Raw genomic sequence first — 15,200 nt, forward strand, 5'->3', positions numbered from 1 at the left:
ATTTAGCAAAATTTTTTACTTGATTATGTGTAATAGCCTTAACTGATGACAAAGGGAAATTTTCCCGCCAGTAACAAAAGTATTGTGTGGCAGGAAGTTTCCAAAAGTTTTGTTGCATTCTAGCTTAAGAAAAGGTAAGTTTAACTTTGTCCTAATTTTAACCCAAAAGACAATCTTGTCCAAGTTGGCTCAATGGATTAAAAACCCAGCGCACTAATTTGGAACAATGAGAAAAGTCACCGTATGCAGAGACACTAAGGTTTATTTGTTCAGTCAAACCATATATGTTAAGTCGTTGTTGTTGTTAGGAGCTGTCTAGTCAAGTAACACACAGTCAAACCATATATGTTAAGTTGTTGTTGTTGTTAGGAGCTGTCTAGTCAAGTAACGCACATGCAACTCTGTGAGCAACAGATCTGAACACTGTGCTCTCTGTGCCACCCTCACAATACTCTGACTCTCTCAAGCCCATTGCTACACTGTCAATCCACAGAGTTGAGGGTCTTCCCTACATTTGCCATCCTGCCTCCTTTCCAAGCATGATGTTCCTCTCCAAGGAATAACCTCTCTTAGCAACACATGCACAGTATTTTTGCCTCCAAGGAGTACTTTGGCTCCACCTTCTTCAAGACGTATCTATTCTTTTGGCAGTCCATGGGATATTCAGGACTCTTCTCCAGCACCCCAATTCAAAGACCAATTCTTCATCTGTAATCCTTACTCATTGTATAGCTCTCAGATGAATCTCTTCTCCATCTATTGTGATGTTGCCATTGGTTGTCCAGTGGCAAGCATTTTTGTTTTCTTGATGTTGAGATGCCATCCATACTGACATTCTGCAGCAAGTGCTTCTAATCCTCCTCACTTTCAGCAAGCAAGGTTACGTCATCTGCAGAATGAAGGTTATTGATGAATCTTCCTCCAATCCTGATGCCACATTCTTCTTCAGAGTCCAGTTTCTCAAATAATTTGCTCAGCATACAGATTAAATAACTATAGAGAAAGGAGACAACCCTGACACACACCTTAAATTTAAACCATGTAATGTTGTGTGTTGAGTCAGAACCAACCCACAGCTGACCCTCGGGCAGGTTTTCAGTGGCAGTGAATTGCACGGGAGGAGATTGTCCATCCTTCGCTCACAGAGCAGCTGGTGGATTCAAACTGCATGCCTTCAGGATTTAAGCCCAGCTTCTTGCCACTAGGCTTCTGCAAATAATAAATAGCTGGGGGCTAGGTCATTTCAAAGCCATCCTCTGAAGTGACTGATGAGTGACATCCGGGTAGATTTATGTCAACAAGGCATGAGGAATGAGGGAGAATAATCAAGAAATGAAAGAGGAATTATTTCAAGAAGACAAGTTGATAGAAGCAATGAAATTTTGGTGCATTTGAATAAGATTCTTGCTTTAATAACTTTGGATGATTACTGCACAATTTTACCTCAAAGTGAACTCTGACAACTGAGTGAAAATTGTGGGACCCAAGAGAGATGAAGCTGGAATGCCTGATTCTACCATCTAGCTTTTCCATTGTCCAAAACTGTAGTTCTTTAATTACACTCAAATGTGACATGTCATAATTATCAACCAATGTATTTTTTCTGTTTTCATGGCTAAAAATTACTCAGAACTTTAATGCGTACCATGTTTTTTGCTGCTTTGTTCACAATAGCAAAGAGTTGGAAACAACCCAATTGTCTATCAACAAAAAAATGGATAGGGAAGCTGTGGTATATTCACACCATGGAAATATTATGCACCACTGAAAAACAAAGGACTCATGAACTATTATACAAAATGAGTGACCATGGAGGACATTATGCTGAGTGAAATATCTCAGTCACAAAAAGGCAAATACTGCATAATGCCACTGTTGTAAAATAGGACTGACATGGGGGTTGGAGGAAAACTAAGAAAAGAGGGGATAAATAATGTACACAGCTTTGAAACAAATGAGGAAGAGAAATGTATAAAAGGAATATATTATTAGGTATTATTGGCATGACAAGATTCCAGAATAAGAGATGCATAGGAAAGTGGACTGGGGAGGGGGTATGTATAACTATGAAAGGATTTATTTTCCAAATAAAAAAAGAGAACTGGGAGGAGGGGAGCAGGGAGGAAAATGTACAACAATGAGTGAATGGAAATCCAAGTTCTCTATAAAGTTTCATGAAAATCTCACTAAATAAAAAAAGAAAGTATATGGGGGAAAACGTAACTTCTCTGTAAATGTTCATTAAAATAAAAATAAAAAATTTATTTAAAAAAATATACATTCTATGTAATCTGTAAGAATAATGTCATCTTCTATAACAACAAACTCTCAAGTGTCCATATTTTTTAAAAAAATGATGCAGGAGATCTCTTAAAGAGATGCTTGATACTATTACCAATTAAAGGGGAAGAAGTAGCTTTTGATATAGTATCATAAACCAAAGTGTGTTCAGACTGTGGTCTCTAATATTATATGCCTCCCAGTGGTCATCATTTTTGTATAGTTCTTTCTCTCCCACATTGATTCTGGGCTTGGACAATGGGACGTCACAAAGCATAATGCCCATAGAAGATGGTTAAGGACGTGCTCCTTGGGTTTAACCCTCATAGAAGACTCACTCTTGGAATCTAGTGTCTATTAAAGAAGGAAGAATAGACTAACCATGTGTAGAAGTTAAGCCCCCAAAAGAAAGAACAAGAAGACGTTCCAGCTTAGCAAACAAGGAACCAGACACATGAATGAAACTCTCTGCATATTCTAGAACAGAGTGTTATTGGGCTGAAACCAAATGAAATATTCTATGTGATACCAACAGAAGAACCACTTCGCAGAACCCCAGCAGGGCCACAGAGTCAGGAAAATAAAAAAAAAACAAAAAAAAAACACCAAAAAACCAACCACAGTTATTCTTCTAAGTCAATACGTTTGGAAAGTCTTTTACAGAAGAATTAATGCATGTTACATCAAGGGATCATCAAAAAATGATTTTTTTAAAGGTAAATAAGAGCTGAGGAAAAATGAAATCCAAATCTATCCATTTAAAATTACATCAAATAAGTAAGTACAATAAAAGATATACTTAGAGCTTTTCAGCTCTCACTTATTTCCTTGGTTTATATTTAACTTTTAAAATTATATTGTTACTTCCCACTATATATCTTCAGAGACAGCGAATTCCAAAATCATCCTCCTGGTGGAAAATTCACCCATGCAGATGATCAACTGTGAAAATCTGTGCGCATCATCTTGAAAGAACGTCAAATTTAGAAGCAACGGCAAGCCTTTTGGGTGCAACAATTCCATCTCAAGGCCCATATTATCTGGAAATTGCTCTAGTGGAGTTACATGCGGACATCTGCAACACATTTTCAGCAACCCCTGTTATCTAACACCTGCCTCACCAATTAAGGATGCTGACCTTTTTGAAGTTTTGAGGAAGGGTGATTTTAAAAGTGTTTCTCTTCAGTTCTTTTCAAATCTGTCTTTACATCTTGCTTGGATATCCAGCCCCAAATCACACAGTGCATGCCCTCAATTTAATTGTACTGAGAAAAGTCAAGTAGCAAGTAGTGAAAGAAAGGCTGTCAAAAGCAGTTTATGAAGAAGAGCACTGTAGAAGCTTCCTAGGGAGACAAGTGGAAGCCTTTTGCACCTATTTCCTGGGTAGTGATTCTTCCACAGCGATTCCTCCTCCTCTTAACAGCGACTGACCAACTCTCTTCAGCATCCAAAAATGGCAGTCCATGAAAAAGGTAGTCTGTGAGCTAACAATTCCTCATGCTCAAAATTCTCAGGTGATTTGCAGGAGTTCGAAGGGGCCAAAATTTTCCAACTGCAAGTTGAAAATTAACTTGGATTTCTAGAAACCACTTTCCACAGTTTTCAGAGAGGCTGAGAACAAGGACTCCTCACTATCCTGAGTAGGAAAAGAGGACCCAGTTTGTATCATCCTACTCCACAGGTGAGGCCATGATAGGCAGGAAATCATGAGAATAAACCTCTTGTTAATTGAAAGAATTAGAAAAAAAGATTGTGAATTCATAGAAGGAGAATTGATGCCTTTGAGTCGTGGTGTTGGAGAATATATCATGGACTGCTAAGAAAACAAGTTTGTCCTGGAGAGGGTGAAAGCAGGCTGCTTTGGGAGGCAAGAATTCTGAAGCTTCATCTGACATACTCTGGACATACTACTGCAAGGAGGGACCAGTCCTTGGAGAGGAACGTCATGCTTGGGAGAGTGGAGGGACAGTGCAGGATCTCCATGAGATGGATTGAGTCAGTGACTGGGGTAACGGGGGTGGGTGTGTCAGACTGACACAGGATAGAGCAGGGGTTAGGGCTGTTGTACAAGGGGTCACTATGAGTTGCAGGCAACTCTATGGCACGTAATAACAACAACGATTGGCTAAACAGAACTCTGATGTTGCAACTCCTAGGATATTGCATTGCTATTCCAAAGTCTACATTTCTCTGATGGTTCAAATGGATCAGACACACCATGGGTGGAAACTGGGAAATCTCCTCCCCTGCAATTTACAGCCTCCGAAATCCAAAGGGAGGTGAGCTATTGAGTTGGTTGTGACTCAACAGCAATGAGTGAGTGTGCGCTGGAGCTGGGGAAAGAGACACATTTAGAAAATAAGAATTCCTTCATGAATTAGATTTACTAGATTCAAATAGAATTTAACTTCTAATAAAATCTAATTTGTTTGGGGCATATCACTGGGAGGGATCAGTCCTTGGAGAAGGACATTACACAGGGTAGAGTCAGCATAGAAAGGGAAGATCCTAGATGAGATGGATTGGTGCAGAGACTGTGGCAATGGGGTTAGGTGTGTCTGAGACAGTGAGGTTGGCTCAGAACCATTGTCCATAGGGTTCCTATGAGTCATAGTTGACTTAATGACATACAATAATAACAATGTGGGGGGTTTTATTTTTCTAAATAAATTTTTTAAATTTTGTTATTTTAACAAAAGTTTACAGAAAAGTTAGATTTTCATTCATTCATTGATGCACATTTTACCCCCTTTCCCTCCTTCCTCCTTCTCAAGTTGCCTTTTCCCATCACTAGTTTATTTACAAAATTATAATACAATTTCGAACAAATTCTTTCCATTTCCCTTACCTCCCCCATCAAATTGTACAACCCAATGATTAAGCCCCTTCTTTCCCCTGTACATCCACATCCCTCTGCTTCCAGCCTCTCCCATCCTCCTGGATCCTTAAACTCCTTCTACAATAATGGTTTTATACAATATTTATCCTTGTGGGACTGAGTTAGTTCACTCAGCATAATGCTCTCCAGTCCCTCCCAAGTTAGGTAATAATTTACAGTTATTGTACCTACGTGCTGTATAGTATTCCATTGTGTGAAGGAACCATAATTTCTCAATCCATTCATTTGTGGTTGGACATTTGGGCTGTTCCCATGTTCTTCGATGGTGAACAACAATGTTCATAACAATATGGGTTTTTTAAATTAATTAATTAATTAATTTTATTAATTTTAATAGACATTTACAGAGGTTTTGGATTTCCATTCATTCATTGCCGCACTTTTCTCCCTGCCCACCCCTCCCCATCTGTTTGCTCCCCTCTCTGAAAAGAAAAAGAAAAAAATATTCCTTCATTAGTATACAATTCCCACATCCCTTTCCCCCTACCCCCCACCCCAGTACACTTCTCTATGCAACCTTAATTCTGGATTCCTGTGCTAACCATAATAATCATCTATCACCTCTAATCTGTTCTTTCCCTATCTGTGTTTTGAAGGATCTTAGATAAAGTACTTCTCTGTTATTCAAGATATCAGCAGTTCAAATACACCATCCTATCTTAAGGAGCCCTGGTAGTGCAGTATTTAAAGCACTTGGATGCGAAAGAAGAAAAAGTTGGCTTTTTTCAAAAGCCACCAACCACTCCTTGGAAAGAAGGCAGTTACAGCCTTGTTAACCTCACAGGCACGTTCCAATCTGTCCTGCAGGGTCACTGTGAATCGGCTGTCATCAGTGGGTGTTGTGCCTCCTCTTGTCAGGTTCTTTATTACCATCACATAATCATACAGAAAAGCAGCTGCCACTGAACCAAGACCCAAGAACTGGAGTTTTTATATTTTGATCATTGCTTCAGATCCTCCACTCAATTCTCTTTGAGCATAAACAGATATCCACCCAAAGAGCCCTGGTGGTGAAATAAACCTCCTTTAAGGAAGGACAAGATTCCGGTCTGTTGTTCCTAGGGTCTCCAGGAGCCATACTTGACTCTATGGCACTTAACACCACCACCACCAGGCCACCTAAGTTCCCTACTCAAAAGGTATTCCGATCCACCAGCTCCCATTAAGATTCACAGCCTGGGGAATACAATGAAAGGTCACCATGGCTTGGAATCCAATTAAATGCAACTGGATTTGGGTTTTTGATGTTGATGCTGGTTGAAAGGTCAATAGTTTGACTCCATCAGAAGATCTTCCAATAAAGATATGGAAGTCAGCTCCTTAAAGATTTAAAACTGATTATTCAAGTTGGAGTCAATTTGTTGCTGACCTCCCTCTTTTGAGAGGTTGTAAGTAGCACAGGAGGAGATTGCCCATCTTTTCCCTGCCAAACAGCCAGTGGATCCAAATCCCTAAGAGGCACCTTCTTTCTATTTCCCTGCTCTATTCTGTAAGGTCCCTGCTGGTCAGCAGAGGTGAGGGAGAGAGAAGGTCAAAGGCAGAAGTCCAGGACGGAGGAAAGAAGCCTGCCCTGCTCTTTGGCACCCCTTATACATTGTCGAGGTGCCCTTGTTCCTTCCGGAAAGAAGACGAGGAACATTGGTCTTGCCTACATCCGGGAGAGCAGCAGTCCAGAAGTGCATTGACTTTGAACTTGGCCATCCCAGCTCGAACTCAGAGCTGCCCTGGTCTACACCTGAGAGGGCTGTGTGCAGAGCAGCAGGAGCTTAAAGAGGCAAAAGCCTGTTGTTAGAAAAAACTGTCCCCAGGCCCTGAAATTGCCCTTTTATCACTGTCACTCTGGCTTATAAACCCCTGTAACGTGTGGTTTTCAAGAAGAGAGAGTGAAGTTCTGTGCCCAGTGCCCCGCCAAGGGCTTTAGAATGCACAGAATAGTTAAGACAGAACTGTTTCTCCAGCCACATTGCTTTTCCTCTCCACACCAACTCCCTTCCCTGGGGGGAGAATCCTAAACACAGACAGCAGAGTGACGCTCCTTTATTATTTCGGTCAGTTCTCTCTGCAGATGACCTATAGAAAAGATTTACCACGAAACGGCTGGAGTTCCCAGGCCTTGAGCCGGCGCCTCGGGCCTAGGCCGGCTGGTGTCTTTGGGGTGTTCTAACTCTGACCTGCTCGATTAAGTAGCAAACAAAGTCCAGCTGGATGGATCAAACTCAGCTGGACTCACTGCTTTCACATAACCTGCTTGATTAGGAGGAACGCTGTGCCCTGGTCACGAGGCGCCTCGAGTGGTCCGCAAAGAGTGGGCCACCACTGATTTCTGCATAATACGGAGTCACACTGCCTTTCCTGAGACGTGTCTTTCACACTCCGCAGTAACCTAGCAAGGATCAGTTCATTGTTTTGGTTTTGGTGGTTTTATTTTTTTTTTTTTCCCTTCCTCTGCAGACTTACACTGATGTTTATTTCTAAAAAATTTCTCCCTCTCAGAGCAAATGTGTAGCTCATTCCCTAGCACTTGACGAAACATTAATTGTGGCTTGATTTAGACATTTCCCACTTGGTGACTTCGCTGCAATCATACCAATGTGTCACGCTTGAAGTCAATAAAGTGGGAGCCGAAAGAGAAGCAAACAATTGCAATTGCCTTTTCTACTTGTGGGAGGCACACAGGCAATTGTTACAGTAACGTGATGCTATTTGTTTATTGAGAAGGAGTGTTTTCTAGAGCTCCTTTTCTTAGAGCTAGTATTCACCTGGGACCAGTTTGTCTTGGGTAACCTTACCCTTACATTTCTCTTTTTCCCTTCTGGGGAGAAAAATCAGGAAACTTGGGAACAAGGCACAGAGGTTTAATTAAGCTCTCCAAAATCCTCTGAAGATCACAGGGACAAGATACAGAATGTGGTGGCCAAATCTTCCCTCTCTTCAATAATTCTTTTAATTGATGGAAATTTTTAAACATAGAATTCCTCGTGTATAGTTTGGCACTGTGCTTGTAGTGATTTGCTTGTCTACTGTGGACATGGCGGCGAGGGTGGGGAATGGTCTAAATTTCCAACAGTAGTGTTGTTGGGTGCCTCTGAGTCAACTATGACTTGTTAGCTACTGTGTAAACAACAGATCCGAACCTTGTCCTGGCCTGTGTGTATTGTGGGGAATGGTCTAAATTTCCATCAGTGTTGTTGTTGGGTGCCTCTGAGTCCACTATGACTTGTTAGCTACTGTGTGAACAACAGATCTGAGCCATGTCCTAGCCTGTGTGTGTGTGGGGGTGGTGGGGGGGGGATGGTCTAAATTTCCAACAGTGTTGTTGGATGCCTCTCGGTCAACTATGACTCGTTAGCTGTGGTGTGAACCACAGATCTGAGCCATGTCCTAGCCTGTGTGTGGGGGGAAATGGTCTAAATTTCCAACAGTGTTGTTGGGTGCCTCTGAGTCAACTATGACTTGTTAGCTATGGTGTGAACCACACATCTGAGCCATGTCCTAGCCTGTGCCATCCTCACCATGTTTGTCGTGCTCAAACCCATTGTGCTAGTCACCTTGCCAATACATCCAGCTGAGGGTCTTCCTCTCGTTCTATGACTTTCCACGTTGCCCAGCATGACCCTCTCCAAGGATTGCTTCCTTCTGATAATATGCCCAAAGCAAGTGAGATGATGTTTTACATCCTTACCTGCAAGAGACACTCTTGTCCTATTTCCTTCCTGACAGATGTGTTTGTTCTTTCGGCAATCCCTTCCGTTCTCTTCACCATCCAGAGTCCAAAAGCATTGGTTCCTCTTTTGCTTGTAATTTTAATGAGGGTTTAAGTTTTCAGAAAGATTGGGTTTTCATTCATTCATTCATTCATGTACACTTTCCTCCCTTCCTCTCTCCTTCCCTACCCAATTCACTCTGTTTCCCAATACATTTCACTTTCTTGTTAATTGCCATACATATAATATCTAATCATACATTCCTTTGACTTTCAGCCGGCATTCAGATGAATAGGAAACAGCTGGAAATAACCATGGCTTGCATCAGGTGCGCCTTGGTCCTTCAACTGATGTCTTTGCTATGTAGAACTTTGGGGAGGTCCTTAAAAGGAGATATCCTCACTGCAACACATCTTTTGATTTCTTGACTGCTGCTACCATGGATTCATTTTACTTGGATCCAACAAGGAGAATTTAGAAAACAAATGTGTTGTTAAAACCCAATTTAGTAAATGAATTGAGTAAGTGAATAAATAAAATGTTTATACTGTGGGGGGAAAAATCTTGTCATCAAAGATGGAGCCTTAAAAACACCCCTCATTGTGAATAAGTTAGAACTGACTCAAAGCTGACTTCTAGCCGGTGTTCAGAGGCTGTAAATCACCTGAGAGGAGATCATCCATTTCTTAATTAAGCAAACAATGTAAAGAATGTATAGGTTCCCATTCTGGGAAGCTGGGTGGGGATACAGCTTCAGGTAAAGCTGGATCCAGGAGTGTATAATGTCATCAAGGCCCTATTTGCCTCCATTCCTTCTTCTGGCTCTAATTCCCTCTATGTTGGCTTCATTCCCCAAAAGACTCCCTCCATATGGCAGCAAAGACGGCCCCCTGCAGCTCACAACTTACAAGTTCTTTAGTATTTAAAGGCACAGAAGGAGAAGGGCTCTCTCCTGTCTCTCCATGTTGATCATCTCTCCAAAACTCTGACCTGAACTACTTGGATCTTGTTTTCATTCCTTTGGGATGAAAGCAAGATCTGAGAGTCCACCAGAACCTCACACAATGGGAGGCAGCAGCCTCCGAAGGAAACAGAGCAAAGCAGACAGGAAAACAGCTTAATAACTGGCTGACTGGCTTCCCACTCCCCCCAACAGTGAGAAATGTCAGAATTCAAGAAGGTTATAAAAATATACATTAATGGTCTCTTGACCTGAAATTTTGCTAGTCACCTGTTCATTTCATAAGCCAACAAAATGCTCTGTATGGACCCTACATACCACTCATCGACACCTCCCTTCAACTTTTCTCTTGTTTGATTAACTATACTGTGTATTCATTGCTGAAGGATTTTTCCTTCATCAAGCCGACTTGGATAGCAAAACTTCTCTCTCCACCATGCCCATTCCCTTAGAGCTTAAAACTTCCCGCGCTAGTCTTGGATAATTCTCTGAACTTATATTTGGAAGCAGGAGAGGCATCCACTTCCTAAATAACATGTTTCTGGAAACTGTATGCACTTTGATAAACATCTATAGTTATAGATAGGTTCAGGCCTTTTGTTCATAGGGTCACTATGAGTCATGCTCGACTTGAAGGCAATCAACAACAGCAGTATTTAAATGGTACTTGTCACTTCATGCTGCTATTAAACATTTGCTTACTACTTTCTCTTTACCTACTTCTGCAATTCGCCCACTATTAATTAAACTTGGAATTCAAAGTATCTTTTGTGTCTCTATTGTCAATGTTATCACAGTGCCCATAGACCTAGTACATAGCAATAACACTTTTTTTAATGAATGAAAATGTCTTATTATCAAGAAATTAAAAGGTTCTTTTTAATTCGCTGGAGATGCTGACTCAGCTGGAGTTGTATCCGACGTCTACACAACAGTGGCATTTGGCAGGCATCTCCTTGGAATCTGCAGCGTGACTAGGTTTATTGCAGCCTTTCTGTGTCCCCCACTCGCCTCTCTTGATGAAGGTAATGCAGCCAGTGCAAGAAGTAGATTGTGCTGTTATCGTGAACATCCTATTGCATGGTTTAGCAGATAGAACAGCCAGACAAGGCAGACATAGAGTGATTGATCAATTTGTATTAAACAAAGCTTAATAATTATATTTCTATAACGTATATTCACTTAACCAGATGGATCAACACAGTGACTGAAGCTCTGGGTTCGAATATGTTGGAGACTGTGAGGGTGGCAGGATAGGACAGGGTTCAGATCTATTGTTCATAGCATTGTTGTGGGTTTTACTCAACTCAATGGCACCTAACAACAACAACAACATCATCATATATACTATATATGATGATGTAATATATATTATATATGATGTAATATGTATATTATAGTAATAAATAGGTATCTTTACAATGAGCCCTGGTGTGCAGTAGCTTAAATGTTGGGCCGATAACCAAAAGGTAAGCCATTAGAATCCAACAGTCATTCCATGAGAGGAAGAAGTGGCAGTTGGCTTACGAATATACATACAGACTTGGAAACCCAATATAGCAATCCTACTTGGCCCACTAAATTTACTATGAGTCAAAATAAAATTGGTCAATGTGGGTTTGGGAGTTGAGAATCTATAATATTTTTATAATAGAAAACATCATGTAATACACTTTAATACTCCTAATAATATAACACTGCTCAGTAATAGTCCTCGTTCTATATGGAGAAGTGTCAAAATACGTGGCTATATCCTCCCAATCTACAACTAATCTCAGAAGCTTAAATGATACAACTGATGTTGTTGTTGCTGTTGACATGTGCCATTGAGTTATAGTTGATTATGACTCAATGGGTAACATTGAGCTGGTAGTCATTTAATAAAAGCCACTTGATAAAACCATCAAAACAAAAGATTTTTAAGTTTGTTTTCTCTTTCCTTCTTTCATCCATATTTTAACTCTAGATAAAGAGAAGGTAAGTATCAGACAGAAGGAGAGAGGAGGACAGAGGGATTGGGTGATCTAACTGTAAAATTAAACCTGACCTATCACAATTTCTCTGTGTTAATACAGGACACATACCTGCAAACAGTTTAAATCCTTACTTGCTCTGTTAAGTCTTTCTAAGAGATATAATTGGCATGTTAGATTTAGAAGACTGAACATGGTTTAACTTGTCAGAAATAGATAACTTGAATATGACTAAAGTTAGCCAGTTGAGAGAAATTCTAGGCAATAAACTAGCTTTACTGAGTAAAAGGTACTGACTGAAGAGGACCGGTGGGAAATGAGTCCCAGCTGTATGTCAAACAAGGTGGAGGGTGGGGGAGCTTCAAGGAATAAATTCCAGCACACAATGTTACTTCATTACTTCCTACAAAGTCAATTCAAAGGTTTTAGAGACTGAATTTTTACAGAAAAAGGCTGTACATCCTCCTTCCCCAAAGAGCCTGGTGGATTCGAACTGTTGATCTTTCAGTTAGCAGACTAATATATTAAATGCTATGACACCAAAACTCCTTATTTAGAGGTATTAAAGATTGAGTGGAGATAAGAAAATCAACAATAAATTGAAGGAAAAGTTTAATTTGATGGTAAGGTTTGAGGAATGTTTTAAGTAGTAGGAACAAAGAAAAAAGGGAGATAATTTTAAACAAGACAATAAATATTTAATCATTTAAAGAACTCTTAAGGAAAAAATATATATAACAAAATAATACAGAGATATGGCCTAGTGACAAAAAGCTGCACGGCCATCCCAAAGGTACACAGTTCAAGCCCACCCGCTGCTGCACAGGGGGAAAGATGGGTGCCTCTGAAAACCTACAAAAAGGTCAACAATGGATCAGTTCCAACTTGATGGTTACAACAACAAAAACAATGTTGTCGCTCTTGTTACGTGCTGTCAAGTCACTTGCGACTCATAGCGACCCTATATATACAGTAGCCCTGAAACCTGTTCTATGCTGTGCCAAATTTACGGTCTCTGACACACCTACGCCCACCACCCCAGTCACTGAATCAGTCCATCTCATCGAGGGTCTTCCTCACTTGCGCTGTCCTTCCACCCTCCCAAGCATGACATCTTTGTTTTCTTGATGTTGAGTTTCAATCTTCAGTCCTTGACCTTTTGCAGCAAGGGCTTTGGGTTCTCATCAGTTTCAGCAAGCAAGGTAGTGTCATCTGTATAACGCAGGTTGTTGATGAGTCTTCCTCCAATCCTGATGCCACACTCTTCCTCATACAGCCCAGCCTCCTGGATGATCTGTTCTGCATAGAGGTTGAAAAGGTGTGGAGATAGAACACATCCCTGGTGTACACCCTTCCAATTTTGAACCATGCAATGTCTCCTTGCTCTGTTCTGACGACTGCTTCCTGGCTCAAGTAACATTTCGCAAAAACACAATCAAATCTTCTGGGATTCTCATTCTTCTCAGAGTCAGCCATAGTTTGCTGTGATCCACGCAGTCAAACAAAATCAATAGCTAAAAGTTTCAAAACTTGCATTCGATTGACAAGTAATTTAATCAATTTTATGTTTTATTTTTTGATGTTTTATGGGAAGATGGTGAGCATCTTGCACAAAACGTTGGGAATTGAGAATAGTTTGCCAAGTAGTATTTCTTCAGAAGACCCCTTGAAATAAACCCTTACCTAAAGACAAGAGAACCCTTTAGCTTGATTGCTCTTTTATGACATAAATTCTCTCAAAACACCTCGTGTGAGCTAGTCAATGGACTTTATTTTTCTCAAGGTTTACTTTTGGTTTGAGCAAAAGTTTGCAAACCATATTGGGCTTTCATGAATCATTCACAGACATTTGGTTTCATGTCATTAATTACAATTAATTAACCTAATTAATGAATTATTCTTGTTATAGATTGCCTTTCCAATAGGGGCCACTGTGGTTGTGAGTTCCATCCTTCTGCTCTCAGAGCGACAGGACCCACACGACCGGACATGAAACGCCTTGTGGCTTCTCAGGTTTTGAGTGAAATAACCTAGAAATAACTGGGAGGTAACATAAAAACCTGAGGTGAAAGAATAACTGGAGAATTTAATAAAGAAGAAATAGTACGTTCAAGTTGAGAATGAAATTGCTTTACCAGAACAAAATCCAATAATGTTTGAAGCCTGTTGGTTTCCATGCTGTAACGGTGCCCACCTCAGAAATAAAGAAATCCTTTTCTTACATTAAAAAGAATTCTATTATTTGTTAAAAAACAGAAACAACTTATAAGGTAACAACTTATTTTCTCTCTCTCTCTCTCTCTCTCTCTCTCTCTGTGTGTGTGTGTGTGTGTGTGTGTGTGTAAGGGTTTAACAGAAACGTTTCTTGAATGCCCTTTTTATGTTGGGCTTTATCCAAGTTATTTTTCACATCCCACACCTGAATACCGTTTGTTGAGCAAATATGCCAACTATTCTTTTTAGATTCTCTGGGTTTGTAGCTAAATCAATATTTTCTTGAAATGAAAACATAATTTAAATTCTCCAGAGGCCAAAAATATTTTGAGGAAAAATACCTGTTGTAATTGCGACCCACTACTTTGAGACCTAAATTGATTGTGACTTCTTCTCACACAGCAGGGCGCCAGTCAACATGGAGTGGCCCTCTTAATTCCTTCCATGAGTGGAGAGGGTTCTTCAACCCACATTTAGGCCAGTGAGTAAAAGTTTGCACTATCACTCCAAAGATAAGCAGTTTGAATCCACCAGCTGCTCAAAGGGAGAGAGATGAGAAGTCTTCTCCATGTGATTTACTGTCTCTGAAAACCCTCTGGAGGGTCAGTTATGAGTCAGTTCTGACTTGATGGAAATGAGCTAACTGTGCAAGAAGCAGTGATATTTTATACAGGGCCTCCTATTGTGTGAAATGCCTCATTCCTGTGATCTCATTTATTCATTTTAGTCATTCTCTAGGAGAGCGTTAAAGGCAGCAAGAATGCATTTGTCATTTGGACATCACCAATGCACAGCACAATTTCGACTAAGTGTTCAGTAAGTAGTTGTTGACTCAGTGGAACGAGGTGTTAAAAGCTGCGTACAGGTGTCGAGATGAAGACCCAGAGAGAATGAGCGTACAAGGTCTCCTATCAAGCTAAAGGCAACGCCAAGGCTCGAACAAGTCTTTGGATTCCAAAGCACAACTTCTTATTAGAATATGTCCCAAGACTTGCCACCTTACATTTTGCTGGCTAAGATAAGCCACTAAATTCATACTCAGTTTTGTAAAAACATTATAAACTTTATTAACTTATAAATCATAGTCAATCTTTCCTGAAAGGCAGTATTAATCAAAAACTTAAGAATTTACAATCTCTAGAAATTTATTCTAGAAGTATTCAATCAGC

This window comes from Elephantulus edwardii, unplaced genomic scaffold (assembly GCF_000299155.1).
Source record: "Elephantulus edwardii isolate Elephantulus edwardi_28Jun2011 unplaced genomic scaffold, EleEdw1.0 scaffold00103, whole genome shotgun sequence".
NCBI lineage: Eukaryota > Metazoa > Chordata > Mammalia > Macroscelidea > Macroscelididae > Elephantulus > Elephantulus edwardii.